Source organism: Tachyglossus aculeatus, chromosome 2, assembly GCF_015852505.1.
Source record: "Tachyglossus aculeatus isolate mTacAcu1 chromosome 2, mTacAcu1.pri, whole genome shotgun sequence".
Lineage (NCBI taxonomy): Eukaryota > Metazoa > Chordata > Mammalia > Monotremata > Tachyglossidae > Tachyglossus > Tachyglossus aculeatus.
This window is the reverse complement of record NC_052067.1, coordinates 39,155,339-39,173,010: the sequence shown is the minus strand read 5'-3', so window position 1 is coordinate 39,173,010 and position 17,672 is coordinate 39,155,339. Positions and strand designations below refer to the sequence as shown.

The following is a 17,672-nucleotide window of genomic DNA, read 5'->3' as shown; positions in this document are numbered from 1 at the left end:
GAAAGAGAAAGTGTAAGTCCTCAAATGTTAGAGAGAGGAACAAAGCAGAGATGAAAGAGAAACTTGGAAGGAAAAATAGAAAGGGAGTGTTAGCAACAGAATCAGTGGTCCAGGCGCACCTTAGTATGGTGGCCTAGTGGAAAGAGCACAGGCCTGAAAGTCAGGGGATCTGGGTTCAAGTTCCGGTTCTGCCACTTCCCTGTTATGTGGCCTTGGGCAGCAAGTCACCTCCCTTCATCATTCGTGGTATTTATTGAGCACTTACTGCATGCAGATCACTCCACTAAGCGCTTGGGAGAGTACAGTAATAACAGAGTTGACAGACAGCTTCCCTGCCCACAAAGAGATTATAGTCTAGAGACGAGTTTACTTCTCTGTGGCTGTTTCCTCATCTGTAAAATGGGAATTCAACACCTGTTCTTCCCCCTATTGAAACAGTAGGCCCCATGAGGGACACAGATTGTGTTCACTCTGATTATTTTATATCTCCCCCTGTACTTAGTACAGTGCTTGGCACATAGCATGTGCTTAAATACCACAACTGAATTCAGCACAGGTCACTAGTGAACCACTGCAGCACGCGGCGGTGAGAGGAAAAACAGGGATGCTTTCTGAGCATTTAAATTTAATAAGAAGAACAAAAATACCTTGACTCAAAGCTTCAGAGAGATGGGCCATACTTTGGATTTTACCAATGAGACTCTGAAGAGGTTTAATGTGGTCTCGTATGGCTTCACCGCAACAGGCCGTTTGGCACAATACGGTGTGCGACTGCATTCATTCATTCGATCGTATTTATTGAGCACTTACTATGTGCAGAGCACTGTACTAAGCGCTTAGCACCGTACCAAGTGTCCAGGGCAGCCTACAGAGCTGGGGAGCCCAACATCCCAGGCTCCGGCAGGCTACTCACTACTGAAGCCGATGGGTCTGCGTGTTTTTATCCGAGTGGATGTGATGATAATAATAATAATAATACTAATGATGGTATTTGTTAAGCGCTTACTATGTGCCAAGCACTGTTCTGAGCACTGGGTAGATGCAAGCTAATTGGGTTGGACACAGTCCCTGTCACACACGGGGCTCCTAGTCTTAATCTCGATTTTACAGAAGAGGGGACTGAGGCACAGAGAAGTTAAGTGACTCAACCAAGGTCACACGGTTGGCAAGTGGAGGATCCACGATGAGAACCTGGGTCCTTCTGACTCCCGGGCCTGAGCTCTATCCACTAGGCTAGGCTGTGCACGCCTGTGTGTGAGAATCTGTGAGTGAATGTGTACGGGGCTACTGAGGCGGCTACTCCGGTACCTGCCTGCTGGTCCATGGCACGGCACTGACGCCAAGCCACAGTCGGTTTGGCCGCAAGTGGCTTGTGGGCATAAAATGACGGTGAGCATCTCGCAATGCCCTTGCCGACCTACTCATCCGTGGCCCGGCAGGAACAGGAAAGAGTGTGAGTTGCGTTATGCAAACCTCTAGCACCCTAATCAATTTCTTAAAATCAATCAATCGTATGTATTGAGCGCTTACTGTGTGCAGAGCACTGTACTAAGCGCTTGGGAAGTCCAAGTCGGCAACATCTAGAGACGGTCCCTACCCAACAGTGGGCTCACAGTCTAGAAGGGGGAGACAGAGAACAAAACCGAACATATTAACAAAATAAAATAGAATAGATATGTACAAGTAAAATAAATAAGCACAGAAGCACAGAGAAGTGAAGCGACTCGCCCAAAGTCACACAGCGGACAGGTGGAAGAGCAGGGATTAGAACCCAGGTCTACTATCAGGCCCGGCCTCCTCCCACTAGGTCCGTGCTGTGATAGATGAGCAAGGACCTTAGGTTCTTTGGCTCTGCCCGCCAGTCTGTTCATTCATTCATTCATTCATTCAATTGTATTTATTGAGCGCTTACTGTGTGCAGAGCACTGTACTAAGCGCTTGGGAAGTCCAAGTTGGCAACATCTAGAGATGGTCCCTACCCAACAGTGGGCTCACAGTCTAGAAGGTCTCTCATTTCCCCACCTAATCCTAATCTCCCCAGGTGTTGTACAGATTTACTACTTTACTTTGTTAATATGTTTTGTTTTGTTGTCGGTCTCCCCCTTCTAGGCTGTGAGCCCGCCTTTGGGTAGGGACCGTCTCTGTATGTTGCCAACTTGGACTTCCCAAGCGCTTAGTACAGTGCTCTGCACACAGTAAGCGCTCAATAAATACCATTGAATGAATGAATGAATGCTCTTCTTCCCTTCTGAGTCACCTCTGTACCTGAATTCGTACCCCCTAAGCACTTTCATTCATTCATTCAATCGTCTTTACTGAGCACTTCCTGTGCGCAGAGCACTGTAACGATGGCATTTATTAAGCACTTACTATGTGCAAAGCACTGTTCTAGCGCTTCCCGCAGGTTCTCGGTTCCAGAGTCTTTGTGATTGGACCGAGGCTCACCCGACCTTTACGATTCTCCGTCTCCCCCTTTTAGACTGTGAGCCCACTGTTGGGTAGGGACTGTCTCTATATGTTGCCAATTTGTACTTCCCAAGCGCTTAGTACAGTGCTCTGCACATAGTAAGCGCTCAATAAATACGATTGATGATTGATAGCAGACTCCATCACCTGGATGGGCGTGCCAGGGAGAGGCCAGCCCTGCAGTGGGCTGGTTCCTCAGGGGGGTGAGAGGAGGGAGAGCCTCCTCCCACCTCCCATTTCCCCTCAACCTTCCTGGACGGTCCTTGTCCTTCTGTCCTATCCCACCGTCGTCTCTGTCCTAGTAAATCGTGTCCGCTTCCTCTACCGTGCTGAGAACGCGGGAGACTTGATGCTCCTTGAGGGCAGGGATTACGTCTATTTCATCTACTGTACTTTCCCAAATGCTTTGTGCACAGTAAGTTTCCTGAGGGCAGGGATGGTGTCTGCTGTACTGCATTCTCTCAAGTGTTTAGGACACTGCTTTGCACAGAGTAAACATTCAAAAAATACTGCCGACTGACTGATTCTGGCCCTCGCTGACCTGCCCTGCCTAGGTAGGAACTAGGCCACCTCAATATCCCCACAGTCTCTAGCCTGACCTGTTTATAGCCACCACCTGCCATCGCTCGCAGAATTCAAGCCTGCTGTGGTGGCTTGGTTTCCCCAGTAATACCTTCCATTTTCCCCAACCCCGCACGTTCGCTCCATTTTCCCCAACGCTCCTTCCATTTTCCCCACACTCCTTCCACTTTCCCCAACCACCTGCTATCGCTTGCAGAATTCAAGCCTGCTGTGGTGGCTTGGTTTCCCCAGTAATACCTTCCATTTTCCCCAACCCCGCACACTCGCTCTCTCTCAATCGCTCTCTCTGCGGCCAATCTGCCTTCTGCGTCCGGTCAACGTACCCATAATTTCCTTCCTGATTACCCCTTGGTCTGTTTTTCAGACCCCAAACTTTTCTCTAGGCACGTGACTCAACCTCCCTGGCTTCAGGACATGTGATCTGGATGATGTGGCCTGGTGTCTAATTTTTGATCCTTGAAATATCAAGCTCTTGAAGGGTATGCAATAGAACTCCTCACCTCAGGTCTGGACAAATATTCAGAAAAAATCCTCGGGGCCAGGAAATCATTTTGAAAGTTATCATTTCCCCTCTAGACCGAAAGCTCGCTTTGGGGCAGGGAACGTGACCGCTGATTCTGTTGTATCGTACTCTCCCGAGCTCCTCAAGAGTACGTGCTCAATAAATACCACTGATTGATGGATTGTTTGATTCCAGAGCAACAAAATTTCTCATTAATCAACCTGATTAACGTGTATCTACCCCAGTGCTGAGAACAGGGCTTGGCACATAGTAAGCACTTGGGCTAGTACATTCACCTCCTCCAATCCAAAAACATTAGCTGACAGCCGTATTACTCCTTGCCTGGGTCAGAAACGAGACGCAGAGGGGCTGTCGGCTTCTACCCATTCTCGGCTCCGGTGGGCAGATAGACCTTCAGAGCTGCCTCAGAGGGGTGGGATGATGAGGAGGGACCTGAGGCCAAATTTTTAGGCGCCCAGATAGACTTTAGTCTCACCGACAAGCGAGTCCCCCAATAATTTTTCACCCCTCTTTCAGCCCCAGTAATTTCCACTTTTTGTCACTGGAGACCGGGTATCTGTTTTAAGATTACTGGGGTTTTACCATCATATACGTCACCTGCTAAATCGCTGCCCAAGCAACACAGACGACCGTGAGACCCCCGACCCCCAGCCACCCTTGCCTGCCGCTGGCTCCGGGAGTCTTGGGGGTGTGGCCTTTCATTCATTCAATCGTATTTATTGAGCGCTTACCGTGTTTAGAGCACTATACTAAGCGCTTGGGAAGTACAAGTTGGCAACAAGTTGGCCTTGGGCAAGTCACTTCACTTCTCTGGGCCCCGTTCCCTCGTGTAAAATGGGGATTAAGAATTTGAGCCCCAAGTGGGACAGCGACTGTTAAGTGCTTGGTACAGTGCTTTGCACACAGTAAGTGCTCAATAAACGTTTGAGTGAATGAATGAACCTGACTAACTTGTATCTATCCCAGCGATTAGAACAGTAAGCACTTAACAAGTACCACTACTACTAATATTATTAAGACCCCCAGGGCTAACTGTTGAGGCAGTAAAAAAAAAAACATTTTTCAGCACCATTAGCCATGTGAGAAACCAGGTGGTTGAGAGGTCTAAGCAACTAAGACTTAATCCCGATGTATCATTTACTTTCTTTGTGACCTTTGACTGGTTACTTAACCCGACCGTGCCTCTATTTTCACACCTATAAAATGGAGATTGAGAAATCCTGTCTACCTAAAAAGCTTGTAATGAAAACTAATAAAAAGGTTACAGACCACGATGCTCTCTGCTTTCGGCTGACTGCTGTCTGAGTTTTAAGACCGAACTCCCTATATTAAGCTTTCTTGAAGTTGGGCCAAGAAAAATGCATCGGATGAGTCAGACTGATTTACATTCGCCAGACAATGACTCTTCAGAATCACAGCGGGGTCTAAAATACCGTCCTTCACAAAAGCACCCTGCCCTATGTACACTTCACACAGGGGCAAAGCTGCCCCTTCCTCAAATAAGATGTCTTTCTTGCTGCAAATGAATTCTCCCAGCATTTCATCCACTGATGCCTTCCTCTATTCATCTATCAAGAACCACGACAGGACTGCGAGCCTTTGATTTCTAAAATCTTAATCTAATCACCATCATCGTCAGTAGTATTTACTGAGGTGCTACTTGGTAGAGAGCTCCTCACTCGGCATTTAGGAGAGTACAGTGCAAACTGAAGGCTCAGTCCCTTCCCTCCTGTAACTTACCCTCTAATGGGATGGTGATTTGGTCTGCTCAATTTCTTAAATGAGAACTGCTGATTTAAACATTGAAATCGGCAAAAGTTTCCTTTATGTTACTTACAATACGGACTACTGATTTACTGTGGGGGCATCCAGTGATTTTTCCTTTTGAATTCATCCTCATCAACACTACGTATTGAGTGGCTCACGACCCCTCTCGCTAACCCCCTCCGTTGCAGAGTCCCAACCCACATCTCAAGGGGCAGTGGGGTAAAACAATGAATCCATCAGCGGCATTTATTTGCCACTTACTGTATGTGCAGAGCTTGGGAGCGGGCACTTGGGAGAATAAACTAAGCACTCGAGAGTACACGACGATACATCTGGAAGACATGAAAGTAGCCTGAAAGAGGGGCGTGCTTGTTGGGTATACGCCACTGATGGTGAAAGTTTCTATCAATCCACCAATCAGTCGTATTTATTGAGCGCTTACTGCGTGCCGAGCATTGGGAGACTACAATAACAGTTGGTAGACACGTTCCCTGTCCACAGCAAGCTTCGGTAAACCAAAGAACCACCTTGGGGATCTGGGGTTGTAAACAGATTCAGCAGGAATCCCACAGATAGCTGGTTAACATGGGCGGCAAAGATGACAGTGGCTTCCCACGAGGCCGCCCTGGCAACCATCTGCTGATCTATAATGCCTTAGCCACTTGGCCATGGACGGGTTTAGTATATAAAATTCTTGCTTGCACTGCCTAGTTAATCTGCCACCCCTGCTCACGCGCCGTCCCAGCAGGAACACAATTAGCCGGGAGAAAAGACGTGGGGAGGAGAACCGTGGGAAATTACCAAATAAGAAGTGGGTCATGTCCCTCTTCTCAAGGACTTTGCCATCTGATTGTGGAATTTATCATCTAACGGTTCGGCACCCTTCCTGCTACTACCTTGGTGGTAGCGTTCTGAACGTAAAAGTCGGTCAGAAGGTAAGAGTACTGCTTCAGGCAATCCTCAACTCCAGAGGCTGCGAGTAAAGAAGAGCCTGTTTCACTTTAAAACACTAATCTCCTTTATGGCACTAGCACCCGGGACAGGGGAAAATGAAGGAAGAATTTTAAAAACCAAGCGGGGTGGGGAGAAAAGAGTGGGAGAGGCCTGGGAAAGAGGAAAGGGGGAGGTTACTGATTGCCAAGCAAAGTCACCAAGGAGGGTCAAAATGTTCATATTTTCTCCCAAAGAAGTGAAAGTCTGCCACTCTGTTCTGGAACTTCTCTGACTCACTATAAATCCATCAATGTAACTAGGAGACTCATCTAGCCTTGACAGAGTACACAATCCTGGGTAATTTCATAAAAATAAAAATATAATTTTTTAAAAAAATAGAGTATCCAGTTAAAATCGAGTATCCAATCTTGGGTCAGTACGCAATTCCACATATATAAAGTCGTTTCTGACCTATGTTTCTCTTAACGACCCAGTTTTCAGGAACGGATTTTGTTGTAATTCCAAGGACCACCAATACTGGATTCAAACTGTGGTCCTATAAGATCATGGTTTTATTTCCTACTGGTTCGATAGGATGCTTGGAGAAACAGTGGGATGGCTACGTTTCCTGACAGCCATCCCCATGGGTAGATACCATGGTTAATAAAGCTAACACTTCCCTGTGAACCTCTAATCTTCCCTTTAGAGACCTGTTATGCACCTCCAGATTTTGAAATTACCCAAATCCCTCTCCAACCTACTGATATTTTCAGCCAGCACAATTTCCTCTATAACTAATCTCATCTTTATGTTGATAAATTACCCAATTGAGGTAATGTGCCTGAATAAAGAATACGTCTTGTCCAGTGTAGACATTCCTCCACCCTTGGAGAAGTTGGCAAAGCAGACCCTCCCGGACCGTCAGAGAGCAGGGAACGTGCCTACCAACTCTGTTGCACTGTACTCTCCTAAGCGCTTAGTACAGCTCTACCCACAATAAGCGCTCGATAAATGCCTTGATTGATTGGCCGGCAAGGAACGTGTCTGTTTATTATTGTATTCTGCTCCCCTAAGCGCTTAGTACAGTGCTCTGCACATAGTAAGCGCTCAGTAGATACCACTGAATGATGGCGAACTTTCAGCCCCACAGAGAGCAAAGCAATAATGATAATAATAATAATGATGGCATTTATTAAGCACTCACTATGTGCAAAGCACTATTCTAAGCGCTGGGGAGGTTATAAGGTGATCAGGTTGTCCCACGGCGGGCTCACAGTCTCCATCCCCGTTTTCCAGATGAGGTAACTGAGGCACAGAGAAGTTAAGTGACTTGCCCAAAGTCACACAGCTGACAACTGGCGGAGCCGGCATTTGAACCCATGACCTCTAACTCCAAAGCCCGTGCTCTTCCACCGAACCACGCTGCTTCTCAACAGAAAAATCTTAGATTAAAACCCCACCAGCAGACTATCAAGAGGCAGGCTGCCCCAGATCTCCGGCCCCAGAGTGGTTTCTTAATTATGGTATTTGTTCAGTGCTTGCTAAGAACTTGAAAGGCTGTGAGCCCGTTGTTGGGCAGGGACCGTCTCTATATGTTGCCGACTTGTCCTTCCCAAGCGCTTAGTACAGTGTTCTGCACACAGTAAGCGCCCAATACGATCTCCCCCTTCTAGACTGTGAGCCCACTGCTGGGCAGGGACTGTCTCTATATGTTGCCAACTTGTACTTCCCAAGCGCTTAGTACAGTGCTCTGCACATAGTAAGCACTCAGTAAATACGATTGATGATGATTGATTGAATGAATGAATGAAGAACGATTTCATCATCTTCTCAAGTGAAGGCTGATCAACCTGAATCCAGACAGCAGAGTAACAGGAAGGTGGAGTAAGAAATATTACGGAAGAAGTTACCCTTCAGTTTCCGATTTCCCTGTATGTAGTTGACCAATTGCTCCGGTTCGCTCAACCCTGCTAAATCCTGCTGGTTCTTCCTAATGTGACATTTCCTGATTCTGACCCTTCCTTTCCATCCGAACGGCTACCACCCTGGTCCAAATTCTTGTCAGATCAAAGCTACACTATTTTATCAGCCTCCTCATTGGTTTCCCTGCCTCCACCCTCTCCACCGCTTTTCGAAAACTGACGGCCGACCATTTCCTTCTTCATCAAGCAAAAACTTCTCACAATTAGCTTCAAGGCTCTCCTTGAACGTCGGCATGCACATTTTTTCTTTGGATTTGTGTATTCTATTACCTGTTCCGCTACTTCATTCTGATATAACCGAACCACTCTGGGCTCTATCTTCCTACGCACACTACTTGAAATAGTTTTTGTCACTTCATCTCCTTAAGATAGTGAGTTTCTTAAAGGCACGGAACCTATGATTGGCTTCTGCAGGAGACTCCCGAGTGCTTTGGACGGTGCTTTTCACATGCTAGGCACTCAGTGATTACACCCGTTGGGTGATGATTGATTTACAGTGCTCTGCACACAGTAAGTGCTCAATAAATACAATTGAATTTATTTCAAATAAGGCCACTCAGAAAAATAAGGGTTGGGTTTTTTTTCCATATATTCAGGAGGTCTGAAAGATTTCAAACCCTAGCTCTTTAACTAAATCGTAAGCTCCTTGAGGGCAGGGATCATGTCTACCAACTCCATTGTACTGCACTCTCCCAAGCGTTTACTACAGCGCTCTGCACTCAGACTGCTCAAAAAACAACAGGCCACGAAAAAATACGGCATATTCTTAGATCATCAGCAGATTTCTTAAAATACTGCCTCCTCAGCACTTGACAACAACTAATTTTCAGCAATCCTTAAACTACCTAATCCTTTTTACTAGCACATTCAAATAATCAAGGAGAGGCCTCACTGACGGTTTGGGCACATCCTAAGGTCTCCACAGCCAGGGCGTGATCGATCCAAACCAGAAACCGAAAGGTCACTGCTTTCAGAAAAAAGCAAAAACCTAACTGACCCCCAACCTGGTTTTCAAGGGGATACCTGAACTACCCAGACCCAAATCCTCCCGCATTAAGTAATGGAGAATTTAGATTTCAGCCTGCTCAACTGAAATTATCACAGAGGTCTGGAATGATCTTCCCATTTGACGGCAAGATGGTGCGGTAACTTCTCCGCTCACTCCTGACATCATCCCGGTGCTTTTTCACTGAGTCAGACGGAGCATTCCCTGGAACCCACAAACACCATATCCTGGGAAAACCGGCATTTCCCAGAGTTGAGGTGCCTGGCAGTGGGAGATAGGCAGTACCATCAAACCTCTGCATCTTCTAGACTGTGAGCCCGCTGTTGGGTAGGGACCGTCTCTATATGTTGCCGACTTGTACTTCCCAAGCGCCTAGTACAGTGCTCTGCACACAGTAAGTGCTCAATAAATACGATTGAATGAATGAATGAATGAATGAATGCATGCACAGGTAGCTCCGCCTTCTGTTTAAGCCCAGAGTCTGAAATTACATGACTAGGCTGACAACCTACTTAATGCAAGATTGTTCTTTCCTTGAGGGCAGAGATCATTCCACCGCTTCTACTGTATTGTCCTCTGCCACGTGCTTCGTATCTGCCACGCAGACAGTGAGCATTCAATAAATACCGGCTGATTGATCAGAACAGATACAGCTCCTCCAGTCAGGAAGCACTTGGGGTCACAAACAATTCAGATGGGTCCCTGGGAGAGAATGTTTTGGGAAACATCATTAAATAACATCAACAAGCCAAGTAGGAGCAAACAGCACAACAAAAAGAGAAGCAAGAGCTCACTGACTGACTCTGACCTCGATTGTTTAATTCCTAGGGTTCTTCAATTGCCAGGGCCTCTGGAGCACTGGACCCTAACAAGAGAGGCAGGTTGGGAAGGGGGTTTATTCATTCATTCATTCAATCGTATTTATTGAGCGCTTACTGTGTGCAGAGCACTGTACTAGGCGCTTGGGAAGTACAAGTTGGCAACACAGAGACGGTCCCTACCCAACCGAAGGCCATTTCAACGTATCACGCGTTTAGGTAAAATACTCTACTTTGTCAATTATTTATTCATTCATTCATTCATTCATTCATTCAATTGTATTAGTCCCGGGGCCCCCAGGATCCCTAAATGGGTGGATTCCTCAACATTTAAAAGAATGAAAGGGGTCAGAGGAATGACAACGCAGATGGGGATGGTCAGGAAACAGCAAGAAGACGGGGGTGCGGGGAGCAACAGGTGAAGCAATAAGGTAAAGGGCAATGTGGGAGTGGGGTGGCAAAACAAAAATACCACAGGTGAGGAGCCGGGATTCATTCATTCATTCATTCAGTCGTATTTATTGAGCGCTTACTGTGTGCGGAGCACTGTACTAATCGCTTGGGAAGTCCAAGTTGGCAACATCTAGAGACGGTCCCTACCCAACGACGGGCTCACAGTCTAGAAGGGGGAGACGGAGAACAAACCATATTAACAAAATAAAATAAATAGAATAAATATGTACAAATAAAATAAATAAATAAATAGAATAATAGTGTTAGCATGGGGGTGGAGAGGAATTCATTCGCATTTACCGAGTGCTTACTGCGTGCGGAGCACCGTATTACGTGCTTACGGGAGTGGAAGAGCGACGCATTAAAAAAGCGTTGGTCAGGGAAACGAGTTTAGAGGACACGATGGTAGGTATTTTATTATAATTATTATTATTACTGAAGCAGCTTGGCTTAGTGGAAAGAGTATGGGTTTGGGAGTCAGAGGATGTGGGTTCTAATTCCACTCCACCACTTGTCTGCTATGTGCCCTTGGGCAAGCCACTTAACTTCTCTGGGCCTCAGTTACCTCATCTGTAAAATGGGGATTAAGACCATGAGCCCCACGTGGGACAACCTGATGACCCTGTATCTACTCCTGGGCTCAGAACAGTGCTTGGCGCACAGTAAGCGCTTAAAAAATACCATTATTATTTGGGGAGGGCTGGCCGCACTGGACGTGATGCATAGGATGGGATGAGAGGACGGGTTAGGGCGAAAGGAACACGTAGCTGGGACATAATAATAATAATAATAATAATAATAATAATGGCTGGTATTTGTTAATTGCATCCTCCGCGCCAGGCACCGTACTAAGCGCCGGGATGGATCCAAGCAAATCGGGATGGACCCAGCCCCCGTCCCCCATTGGGCTCTGGGTCTCAAATCCCCATTTTCCGGATGAGGGGACTGAGGCCCAGAGAAGCGAAGTGACGTGGCTCAGTGGAAAAGGCACGGGCTTGGGAATCAGAGGTCACGGGTTCTAATCCCACGCTTGTTGGCTGGGTGACTTTGGGCAAGTCACTTGACTTCTCTGTGCCTCAGTTCCCTCATCTGTAAAACGGGGATTCAGCCTGTGAGCCCCAGGGGGACAACCTGATCACCCTGTATCCTCCCCAGCGCTTAGAACGGTGCTTTGCACAGAGTAAGCGCTTAACAAATGCCATTATCATCATTATTATTATTATTATTTAGCCAAGATCACGCAGCCGGCATGGGCCGCATGAACCTGGGCCCTGGGGATTAATAGAGTGCTCTGTACACAGTATGCGCTCAATAAATACGAACGAATAAATGAATGAATTCCACGACTGACCAGGCCATGCGGCTTCTCCGGGGAAAGAAGGGGCCGGGAGGGAACGGAAGAAGGGATGGGAAGGGAAGAAGGGAAGGGAGGAAGGGAACGGACTGGGAGGGGAGCGAAGGGAGGAAGGGAAGAAGGCTGGGGAAGAAGGGATGGGAAGGGAAGATGGGAAGGGCACGGACAGGGAGGGGACCGAAGGGAGGAAGGGAAGAAGGCTGGGGAAGAAGGGATGGGAAGGGAAGATGGGAAGGGGGGAAGATGGGGGATGATGGGAAGGGGGGATGATGGGAAGGGGGGAAGATGGGAAGGGGGGAAGATGGGAAGGGGGAAGATGGGAAGGGGGGAAGATGGGAAGGGGGGAAGATGGGAAGGGGGAAGATGGGAAGGGGGGAAGATGGGAAGGGGGAAGATGGGAAGGGGGGAAGATGGGAAGGGGGGAAGATGGGAAGGGGGGAAGATGGGAAGGGGGGAAGATGGGAAGGGGGGAAGATGGGAAGGGGGGAAGATGGGAAGGGGGGAAGATGGGAAGGGGGGAAGGGAACGGACAGGGAGGGGAGCGAAGGGAAGCAGGGGAGGGAAGGGTAGAAAGGAATGGGAGGGGAGCAAAGGGGAGGAAGGAAAGGGAGGGAGGAAAGGGAAGGGAGGGGGGAAGGGAAGAAGGGAATGGAAGGGGAGGGGAGCAAAGGGGATGAAGGGAAGGGGGAAGGGAAGAAGAGTAGGGAAGGGAAGAAGGGAATGGAAGGGGGGAGCAAAGGGGAGGAAGGGAAGGGAGGGAGGAAGAAGGGTAGGGAAGGGAAGAAGGGAACGGAAGGAAAGAAGGGAATTGAAGGGGAAGGGAGCCAAGGGGAGGAAGGGAAGGGAAGGAGGAAGAAGGGTAAGGAAGGGAAGAAGGGGAGGGAAGGAAAGGGCAGGGAGGGAGGGAAGAAGGGGAGGGAAGGGAAGGGGAGGGGGGGAAGGGGAGGGAGGGAAGGAGGGGAGGGCAGGGCAGGGCAGGGCGGGTGTCGGCGTTGGGGATTTTACGGGCGGCCCCGGAGGCCCCGGCAGCGGCAGCAGCAGCAGGAGGCGGAGGCCCGGGCCGGGGCCGGGGCCGGGGCGTCTCCCGGAGGCGGGGGGGGAGAAGGCGGCGGGCCGGGAAAATGGGAAAGGGGCCGGGAAAACGGGAAAGGGGCCGGGAAGATGGGAAAGGGAAAGGGAGGGGAGCGGCGGCTCTTACCCGGGAGGCGGCGGCGGGTCCGGCTGGTCCTGGGCCCGGTCCCGGGCCCCTCGTCCCCCGGGGGGTCAGGGGCGGGGGGCGGGTCCCGGATCCCGGTCGGCGGGGCTGCCGCAGGGAGCCCGGGGAGCCGGGGACGAGACGGCGCCGGAGGAGACGGAGGCGGCGGCACAGGGGGCGGAGTCCGGGCGGGCGGAGGGGGGGACGGAGGGAGGGAAGGGGCGGGAGGGGAACGCCTGCCTGCCTGCCTTCCTGCCTTCCTTCCTTTCCACACTGAGCGCACGCACCCCCGCCCCGACGCATAATAATAATGATAATAATAATAATGGCATTTATTATCAATCAATCAATCACATTTATTGAGCGCTTACTATGTGCAGAGCACTGTACTAAGCGCTTGGGAAGTCCAAGTTGGCAACATAGAGAGACGGTCCCTACCCAACAGTGGGCTCACAGTCTAGAAGGGGGAGACAGAGAACAAAACCAAACGTGCTAACAAAATAAAATAAATAGATTAGATATGGACAAGTAAAATAAATAAATAGATAAAGAGTAATAAATATGTACAAACATATATACATATATACAGGTGGATATTAAGCGCTTACTATGCGCAAAGCACCATTCTAAGCGCCGGGGAGGTTACAGGGTGATCAGGGCGTCCCACGGGGTGGGGCTCCCGGTCTTCATCCCCATTTTCCAGATGAGGTCACTGAGGCCCAGAGAAGTGAAGCTGCTTGCCCCGAGTCACACAGCCGGCCGTTGGCGGGGGCGGGATTCGAACCCATGACCTCCGACTCCAAAGCCCGGGCTCTTTCCACCGGGCCGCGCGGAGCCTGGAGGGGCGGGGCCTACTGGGGGCGGGGCCTAAGGACGGTGGGCGGGGCCTAAGGACGGTGGGCGGTGCTTGTGCGCATGGGCGGGGCCGCGCGGGTGCGATGAGGGGGCGTGGCCTGCGGGGCTGTGGGCGGGGCCTGTGACGCGTGGGCGGGGCCCGCCGTGGGTGGGCGGGGCCTGTTGGGGGGGGTTGTCTCCCCCTTCTAGACCGTAAGCCCGCTGTTCATCATCATCATCATCATCATCAATCGTATTTATTGAGCGCTTACTATGTGCAGAGCACTGTACTAAGCGCTTGGGAAGTCCAAGTTGGCAACATAGAGAGACGGTCCCTACCCAACAGTGGGCTCACAGTCTAAAAGGGGGAGACGGAGAACAAGACCAAACGTACTAACAAAATAAAATAAATAGGATAGATATGTACAAGTAAAATAAATAGAGTAATAAATCAATCAATCAATCAATCAATCGTATTTATTGAGCGCTTACTATGTGCAGAGCACTGGACTAAGCGCTTGGGAAGTACAAATTGGCAACACATAGAGACGGTCCCTACCCAACAGTGGGCTCACAGTCTAAAAGGGGGAGACAGAGAACAGAACCAAACATACCAACAAAATAAGATAAATAGGAAAGAAATGTACAAGTAAAATAAATAAATAAATAAATAGAGTAATAAATATGTACAACCATATATACATGTATACAGGTGCTGTGGGGAAGGGAAGGAGGTAAGACGGGGGGGATGGAGGGGGGGGGCGAGGGGGAGAGGACGGAAGGGGCTCAGTGTGGGAAGGCCTCCTGGAGGAGGTGAGCTCTCAGCAGGGCCTTGAAGGGAGGAAGAGAGCTAGCTTGGCGGATGGGCGGAGGGAGGGCATTCCGGGCCCCGGGGGAGGACGTGGGCCGGGGGTCGATGGCGGGACAGGCGAGAACGAGGGAGGGTGAGGAGATTAGCAGCGGAGGGTGCGGGCTGGGCTGGAGAAGGAGAGAAGGGAGGTGAGGTAGGAGGGGGTGAGGTGATGGATGGACAGCCTTGAAGCCCAGGGTGAGGAGTTTCTGCCTGATGCACAGATTGATTGGTAGCCACTGGAGATTTTTGAGGAGGGACACTGTTGGGTAGGGACCGTCTCTAGGTGGTGCCGACTTGGACTTCCCAAGCGCTTGGTCCGGTGCTCTGCACACAGGGAGCGCTCAATAGACACGACTGATTGATTGATTGGGGCGGGGCCTAAGGAGTGTGGGCGGGGCCTGGTGGCGCGCGGGGGCGGGGCCACCCCGCCTCCCATTGATTGATTCATCGGGTCGGGTCGCCGTAGGAGAGCAGCGAGCGACGGGACCCACTGACCGACCGACCGACCGACCGACCGACCAACTGACTGACTGACTGAGACTGACTGACCGAGACTGAGTGACCGAGACTGAGACTGACCGACTGAGACTGACTGACCGACTGACTGACCAACCAAATGACTGACCGAGACTGACCGAGACTGAGTGACCAACTGAGACTGACCGACTGAGACTGACCGACCAACTGACTGACCGACTGAGACTGACTGAGACTGACCGACCGACTGAGTGACCAAGTGAGACTGACTGACTGAGACTGACTGACCAACAGACTGACCAACTGACTGAGACTGATCGACTGAGACTGACTCACCAACTGAGACTGACTGACTGACCGAGACTGACTGACTGACCGACCAACTGACTGAGACTGACTGACCGAGACTTATTGACCGAGACTGACTGGCCGACCAACTGACTGACTGAGTGACTGACCAACAGACTGACCAACTGACTGAGACTGATCGACTGAGACTGACTCACCAACTGAGACTGACCGACTGAGACTGACTGACCGACCAACTGACTGAGACTGACTGACCGAGACTTATTGACCAAGACTGACTGACCAACCAACTGACTGACTGAGACTGACTGACCGACCGACTGACTGACCAACTGAGACTCACTGACTGACCAACTGAGTGACCGACTGAGACTGACTGACCGAGTGACCAACTGTGACTGACTGACTGAGACTGACTGACCAACTGACTGACCGACTGAGATTGACTGACCAAGACTGACTGACCGACCAACTGACTGACCAAGACTGACTGATGGACCAACTGAGACTGACTGACCGACCAACTGACTGACCAACTGAGACTGACTGACCGAGTGACCAACTGAGACTGACTGACTGAGACTGACTGACCGGCTGAGACTGACTGACCAAGACTGACTGACCAACCAACTGACTAAGAGTGACTGATGGACCAACTGAGACTGACTGAGACTGATCAACTGACTGAGGCTGACTGACCAACTGACCAAGACTGACTGACCAGCTGACTGACCGACAGACCAACTGATTGACCAACTGAGACTGACTGACTGACCGAGACTGACTGACCAACTGGCTGACCGACCAACCGACTGACTGCTCTAAAGCAGAGGGTCCCGACAGTCCCCTTTTAGACTGTGAGCCCACTGTTGGGTAGGGACTGTCTCTATATGTTGCCAACTTGTACTTCCCAATCGCTTAGTACAGTGCTCTGCACACAGTAAGCGCTCAATAAATACGATTGATTGATTGATTGACTTTCGGGTTGATGATGAGGCGGGGGGGGCAGTAACCACTGCACAGTCTTCAGGAGGTGCACAGTTGGGGGGGGGGGGCTGGACTCAACTGTTTGCAGGACCTTGGTGTGCTAATAATAATAATCATAGTAGTAGTACTCATTCAGTAGAAGCATTGAGGCACTGAGAAGTTGGGTGACTTGCCCAAAGTCACACAGCTGACAGTTGGCGGAGGCTGGATTTGAACCCATGACTTCCGACTCCAAAGCCCGGGCTCTTTTCCACTGAGCCACGCGGCTCCATGATGTGTGTAGAGCTCTAATTCTATTTGTTCTGACGGTTTGGACACCTGTCCACATGTTCTGTATTGTTGTCTGTCTCCCCCTTCTCCACTGGGAGCCCACTGTTGGGTAGGGACTATCTCTATATGGTGCCAGCTTTGGACTTCCCAAGCGCTTAGTACAGTGCTCCGCACACAGTAAGCACTCAATAAATATGATTGAATGAATGCCATTGAATGAATGAATACACACACATACACACACACACACACACACACACGTGAAGAAAGACATTCAGACAGAGAGAAAGGCAGAGAGATGCATAAAAGTGTCACATATACATATACACACACACAGAAAGATTGAGAAACAGGTAGAGAGATGCATAGAGTAACACAAACACAGGGAGAAAGACATTCAGACTTTGGGCCGGCTGTTTCTAGACGACTGTGAGCCCGCCGTTGGGTAGGGACCGTCTGTATATGTTGCCAACTTGTACTTCCCAAGCGCTTAGTACAGTGCTCTGCACACAGTAAGCGCTCAATAAATCCGATCGATGATGATGATGATAAATACGATTGAATTCATTCAGAGATCTATACAAGATCTTCAGATCAGAGCACAATCCCTGCCCCTCACCCAGCTCATGATATGAGAGGGATAGAGAGCTCATTTTACAGTTGAGAAAACTGAGGGCCCCGAGAGGGGAAGTGACTCTTCCAGGGTCACACAGCAGACCAATAATAATAATAATGGCATTTGTTAAGCGCTTACAATGTGCCGAGCACCGTTCTAAGCACTGGGGAGGATACAGGGTGATCAGCTCGTCCCACGCGGGGCTCACAGTCTTCACCCCCATTTTACAGATGAGGGAACTGAGGCA

The 17,672-nt window shown here is 49.8% G+C and overlaps 1 protein-coding gene across 1 annotated transcript in view; it reads right to left on the bottom strand.

Annotated features, from left to right (window-relative positions):
- The window catches only part of STARD3NL (STARD3 N-terminal like), a 73,084-nt gene extending 59,930 nt beyond the window's left edge, over positions 1 to 13,154 (bottom strand). The window contains exon 1 of the mRNA XM_038742600.1: positions 13,083 to 13,154. The gene's annotated coding sequence lies outside the window, so the exon portion shown is untranslated. The remainder of the gene's footprint in view (positions 1 to 13,082) is intronic.
- Between the last annotated feature and the right edge of the window lie 4,518 nt (positions 13,155 to 17,672).